Raw genomic sequence first — 7,261 nt, 5'->3', positions numbered from 1 at the left:
TGATTTACTTTATTCTACACTATTACACCCACAATACAATACTCCCAGCAATAGTAATTGAGAAAATATGCTGATAATGTCTTGAGCTAGACTGGCACCTTTGATATTTGCCTACTTCCCTGCATTGATCCCAGCTGAGTAATTAACATGGAACCAGAATGTTAATAGGGTATTTCCTGGGCTTATTGTTTTGGTGTCAGCTGCTCCATTATTGTGTGTGGGGTGCCTGAAACCAGGCTGGTGCAAGTATTTTTGTATATGTTTCTTTGCTCTGGCTGAGGTCTATCATTTTAAATTACAAAAGATTTAGAGTAATAGGCTTGGACTTATTTTTTTATACACTTCACAGTTTAATTCAAGAAGAAATGCCACAGTGTGTCTGGGCACAAATAACAGAGCCGCCACAAAGCCTTGTAGGTTCAAACAGTAACAACTTTATTTCAACTCTCACCGGCACTGCACGCATGCTTTTTCACCAACGCCACTCACATGGGCATTTCAGCAACCCCCACACTGGAAATCTCTCCTCCAGCACTATCCCAATCAATGGGAACTCTCTGGGGAATCCCCAAGAGAACTCCAAAGTAGAGCAAGAACTTCAAAGTAGCGGGCTCCCAAGGCAGCAAGAGCCACCCCCATTGCCGGACAGTAAAGGTCAAATATACAAAGCAATCAATCCAGCATCATAGCAATTAAACATAGCTTAACTCAAATCATCATCTCAATGGTTCCCTGACATAACTTTCAAACATTCCCTGTCACCTTTCAAACATTCCCTCTGGCAAATGCCAGGCGTCATTCTGACTGGCATGGCTCTCAACAAAGAAACAGCAGCTAGAATTTATCTCAACACCCCTTTACATACAAAATATAGGTTGTCATTGAATATGTTGGAAGTTTAATCAAGGTTTATTAATTAGAGAACAGGCTGATCTAGAATATAAAGTACCACCAAGTCCTATGTTTTCAAAACAAAAGGAAATGTGAGATATATAGGCATGCAGAATAATTTTTTAAAAATTTTTCCTTTGTTTATTTTATTTCTTTTTTTTATTAATTTTAATATTTATTTTTTAGTATTTGGCGGACACAACATCTTTGTCTGCATGTGGTGCTGAGGATCGAACCCGGGCCGCACGCATGCCAGGCGAGCGCACTACCGCTTGAGCCACATGAAAGCAAATAGAGGAACAAGAAGACCAAGGTGGGAAATATAATTACTGGCAGGACTATGAAACATTAAAAAGTAGAATCTAGATTTCAGAAAAGAAAGATTTGACCTATTGTATTTGGAGATGTGAATGGCATAAGTGTCCATGATAAGAATGTTGTAAGCTTCTGAAAGAAAATTGATATGGTGAAAGAAGCTTATTTAACCCAGATCCTTACTTAAGCCATATTCTGCCCCCAAATAAGCCATGCTAGGTAAACCATTGCTTGACTCTACTGCTGAATACTGAATAAAGAAACAATTGCCAATGAGAGGTTTGCTTCATATCTTCCACCTTTGTCATGTTTGTGTCATTTATGCTACTGTTAATCAATCCAAAATTATACAAACAGTAATGACATTTCAGCCCCTTTGAAATTTGTCAGTGAATTTCTGACCATTTTTGATGGAGGCTCACAGCAGGCCTAGCAGGTGCCCTGGAGAAGACTTGGACCTGAATGGCAGCATTAGAATCTTATTTTCCTCCTTCTGAAATTAATCAATATTTTGAGATGACTTTCTGGCTGGAGGCAGAAAACAGGAATCATTTCAGAAGAATTGAGTCAGCTCAGAAATGTGTCAAACCCAGCTGGGCACTCAGCTCAGTAGTTCACTGGTCACAAATATCTGCAGTGGCCTCATGATTGGCAGCCTTGCACAAAGAAAGATCAACCTTGGTGCTTTCCCAGTTTCCAGGTAAGTCACATAAATCCCAGGCATTTGGGCATTCATCTGCCTTCCTAAAAAACCTGCAAAGCCACTATCCAGTTGTTCATTCTTAATAGTTGCTGAGCACTCTGTGCTTTTCAAGGCGAATAAATAAATAAATAACAGCATCATGACTGCTCACCCCAGCCTGCTTGTTTTTATGCAAACAGAGTTGATCTGTTTCAAAAGGCGCTAAGTGCAGCTGTGATCCTGGCTCAGTGGTAGAGCACTTACCTAGCATGTGTGAGGTCCTGGTTTCAATCCTCAGCATCATATTAGATAAATAATTAAATGTATTGTGTTCATCCACAACTAAAAATTATTTTTAAAAAAGAGGCTAAGTGTTCTATCTTGCTCCCCAAGTGGTGCAAAAAGTCACATAATCATTAAGAGAGACACAAGGAAGATGCAGGCAGGGGGCACCAGCAGGAAGAAGTCCACAGCTGAGGAGGGTGTTACTCCTGGCGCTCAGGACTTTCTAGAGGGAAGAAAAGGAACCCAGTGCCTCCCTAGGAACCGTGCCCCGGGTGGCGGCGGCTGGGTCCCCTGTCAGCCGAACTGGATGGGTTTACACAGGGTTTATGGAGGTTCCTAGTCTTGGGAAGGCAGTGTCCCCCTCTCGGTCTGTCTTCTTCTTTTAGTTCCCTTGGGTCTAGGGTCGGCACCAGGCGAGCAAGTTGCCTCGGGAGTCGGAGCTCGCCCACACCAGGACGTGGGGGACAGGCCCGAGGGCAGCACAGCCTGGCAGCAGGGGAGGCCGGAGCTCCCAGGCCCCTCTGTGGAGATGGCAGGAGGCCTGTATTGACTGCGGGCTGTGCGCTGGGCTCCATGCACCAGACCTCGTCCCAGGTTCACTGGGCTCCACAGGTTCCAGGGCTTGCTGGTGTCTCTGGCACTCTGTTCTAGGGTTCTTACTTGTCGCTCTCCATCACTGTGAAGGGACCAGCATTGGAGCCTGCTTTCAGGAGGCTTTGGGTGCCGCCTGCTGTGCGCCCTGGAGGCCGGGCTGTTCAGATTTTGGAATGGACCAGAGTGCAGCATGTGCTCCATGACCCTGAAAGTGCCTCATTGGGGAAACTGACTCCAGTATGGAGCTCCTGGTCCTGAAGTGATCTCAGGGGACATGTGAGTTGGGGCATGGCCTGCAGAATGTTGGTCTTGGGAGGAGTTGGCAGACCTTAGGACAGGCGACAGCAAAGAAGCCCCACAGTTTACTCTCTGGGCTGGCTGCCAGGCACTGTCAGGTAGGGCCACCTGGGGCCACCTGTGGGAGATCAAAAAGATGAAAAGAACACCTCCAGTCCCAGGATGGCAGAGCCTAACAGAGGGGCATTTTCTAAAAGATGAAGAGATGAAAATGGTCAAAACTAGTATATTTTAAAGTTGAAATAAAAGCTTGCAAAATTTTGGGACCGTATTCTTGTGTAACTTGTGCCTAAAGAAATATTATGTCATTGACTTTCTTCTACATTTTTAGTTTTTGTTTTTATTTTATTTTAGCAAAGAATTGGTTTTGCCAGCATTTTCCTCAGAAGCTGAGCATTACCCACAGCAGGGAAGACAAACTTACAATTCTCAGGTTGATTTTGACTTCTGGGATCTAGCACTTCTAAATGTAGAGGAAAATCATTTCTTGCTGTATTTTCTATGTGTGATACCTTCCCTTATCCTCAAGGACCCGGTGATATTTGTTTATTGGTTTCATAAGCATCTATTTAAATGTAGTTTTTGTATGAAATACTCCCAGTTGCCACAGGGAGTAGTTTGTCAGAGAAAGCTGCTAGTGGCTTCACTTTCCAAGAATATAAGTCATTTCCTTTCTTTGATTTCAGGGAGTTGATTTTACACAGCATCTGAACTTTGTGGGGACAATTTTCCATAGTACATCTGTCATTAAAAAAGGCTTTTGGGTTTTCTTCCTAAGAGCAGTGCATAAATTTAAGCCAAGCAATGTTAAAGGATAAGAAGTTTTTCAGCACCTAGATTATTATAAGACTACTGTAGAAATAAATTTTAACAACAAAGATCTACTAAAAGCCACCTCCAGATGATACCCAGACAAGCTTATCATTCATGCAAATGATCATTGGTCAGTTGCTTTGTAGCTGCAACTTCAGAAAGCATATGTACTTAAGCCATACTAATATTATTTTAATCATCTAGAATACATATGCAACTAAATCTGTTATGTACTCATCGTTGTGCTGCTGTTACCAAACAAAATGTCATGTGATTATGCAACACAATATTATATATCTAATATTTTTTTTTCTTTCACTAGAAATAGATCCTTCAGTCTATGACTTAAGGATTGTGTTGCATGCTCTCTCAAAGCAATTATCTGCATCTTAGTCACCATGGATGAATTTTAAAAAAGAAAAAAAAAGTACCTCAACCTTGAGAGTAACTAGAGTTATAGGAATGCACCATTAGGTGTGTTTGTATACTCAACTTTAAGAATGTTACAATATAGACATGTACACAGTCATGCACTTCAATACTCGTGATACAGGTTTCTGATGCTTGAGGATCAAAAGTTTTAGATTAGCCTTGACAACTGAGAAAAACCCTGTCATAAAACAAAGAAGAAAAAGGTCTTGGAGTATAACTCAGTGATAGAGGAGTTATGAGTTCAATTCTTCATATTGCTAACTAAGTTAGAAATATGAAACAAAAATATGATTAAAATTAATACTATTAATATTTAATTATGTAGACTTCCCTCTAGCTGTAAAAATTTTGCACAGGCATTAAAACCAGTGTTCTAACAGAAAGCAGAGAAAGCACAGAAATTTTACAGGATGAATTTTATTTTCAAATTAAATCAAGTTTTGAACTGTAAAAAATTGTATAGATAAAATGAGAATCTACAGACTCCTGATTAAAATATTTTCTCATTATGTGTCAAAACAAGTCCAATGTTTAAATATTAGGAAATAAGACACCGTTTAAGATGGGGTGATTTTAACAGCTCTCTTTCTGTTTGACATCCCAATTCTGCCTTTGTATGAACTTAAAAGAACCGGTATGGTGATGTGTTTCTGTAATTTCAGTGACTCAGGAGATTTAGGCAGAGAGATATCACATTCAAGGACAGCTTCAGCAACTGAGTAAATAATAAAGAAGCAAAAAAAAAAAAAAAACACGACTGTGTTAGGCAAGGTGCACACAACCATAATCCCAGAAGGATGGGAAAATGAGGAAAAAAGATGGTAAATTCAAAGTCACCCTCAGCCAAAGTGAGACCCTAGAAAACTCAGTGAGACTCTGTCTCTAAGTATAATACAAAATAGGGCTGTGGATGTGGCCCAGGGTTAAGTGTCCCTGGCTTCAATTCCTGTTACAAAAAATAAAATAAAATAAAATGGGGCTGGAGGTGTGACTTTGTGCTTAAATGCCCCTGGGTAAGATCTCTGCTACAAAAGAAACAAAAATTCTGCTCTTTTGAATAAGTGTCACTATCTAACATCCAAGAGAATTTGAAAATATTGATAACTCATGTAACCTAGAGCAGGTGAGTTTTGGCTTTGAGATAAGGTAAAGTTTAATCTGAATTCCAGTAAAGTTACTTAGCAAATATTCTTGTGAGACTTAGAAAATATTATTTCACACTGAACACCTATGTGAACCTCATTGATTATAAAAGGTACAATAATCATAAATGCCAACATGTAACAATTCTTCAGCTTCATTTATATACAGAAAGTAGATGATATGTTTTTACTCCTACTCTAGAAAAATGTAGAATGTGTTTACAAAACGTTGAATATGGTCTCTTATTATTTTTTATGAATTATGTAATGCTGTTTGCTATGAAAGAGTATTAGTCAGGTATCTGGTCAAGAAACATTTGAATGTTTTCGTTTTTGCTTTCATAACACTGTTACCTCCATGAGAACAAGCCAACAATACTTTTTTAATCATGAGTTATTTTGGGAAAAAACATCAAGGTGTTTTATTAGCAGCCAGATTATACTCTAAAGTTCAGTGTATTTACCAACCATCTGCTAATTATATGCAGCAAAGATTCCAGGTGAACTGAGCCTAAATTGATGGCCATCCCAAATATGAGCTAATAAGTTTTACAATGACTTACTTAGTGACAGAAAATTATTTAATTTATTCACTATATGTTGGATGCCAGGTTTCAATCACATGATGTGCAGAGGTTGTATGAAAAACAGCAGTCATCTTATAGACATTGATTTATTTTTTCTTCATTAAAATTTTGTTGACTCTCTTAATAAACTCTATTGAACTAAAGAAAAATATTTATAGACATATATGCCTTTAATTGTGAAAATATTCTCCCACTACCTTATAAATTTGGTATGAATTTAGCACAATTTTAAAAGCCAAATATCTCAATTCTGCGTCTATTGTCAAGGTAAAATTGCAAATAAGTTTCCCTTTAATGTATTTATATTGTAGAGACTGGGCTACTGAAAAATCTGAAGACCTGGCACCATCCACCTCCTGTGATATCAATTCTTTATATTTACTATGTGGGATCTGAAATGGGAATGAATCTGCTCTTAGAATCTAGTTAGAAATAATGTCCACATTTGTACAGTTTTGGTTTGGAGCTGCCAGCTGTCTCAATGTGCACTGTCTCTTCTGTTCTTTGGCCCTATTGAGAATATGTCCAGGAAGTTTATTCCATCACCTAGGACATAAAAATGAGTGGTTCAGGCCTTTCATCTTGCTGATGTCAATGAATCCATAGTTCTAAATGTGAAATTTGGATACAGTAAACTGAGATATGCCTGAGACTTCAGATAAATAGTGAATATTAAGATTGTTTTCCAAAAGTGCATGTATGTATTAATAAATTCATAGTGTCAAGAAATGATAATATATTGAATATAGAGTTTTTAGTTACAATTTGTTTAAGCTCTTATTTTCTTCTTCTCCTTCTCCTTCTCCTTTTCCTCCTCCTCCTCCTCCTCCTCCTCCTCCTCCTCCTCCTCCTCCTCCTTCTTTTTCCTTTAAGGACAGGATCTTACTGAGTTTATTAGTGCCTTACTTTTTGCTGAAGGTAACATTGAACTCACAGTTCTCCTGCAACCACCTCCTGAGCCACTTGGATTACAGGTGTATGTCACTGTGCCTAACTTTTGTTTTTCATTTTTAATTTAAATAGAAAAACTTTAAAATTATACTTGTGAGTCTCTTTTTAGTGGTGAGAGATATGGGGACATTGATGCCTAAGGAAATTGCTAATGAGTTTAAACCTCAAGCTGTTTTTCATAAGATCAGTGAACAGAAAAGTTAAATAAAAATTTAAACTAACTGTGATATCATTTCCATAAATAAAAATATATCCATATTTATTCACAAATT

Source organism: Callospermophilus lateralis, unplaced genomic scaffold (genome assembly GCF_048772815.1).
Source record: "Callospermophilus lateralis isolate mCalLat2 unplaced genomic scaffold, mCalLat2.hap1 Scaffold_79, whole genome shotgun sequence".
Classification (NCBI taxonomy): Eukaryota; Metazoa; Chordata; class Mammalia; order Rodentia; family Sciuridae; genus Callospermophilus; species Callospermophilus lateralis.
This window is presented reverse-complemented; position numbering follows the sequence as displayed.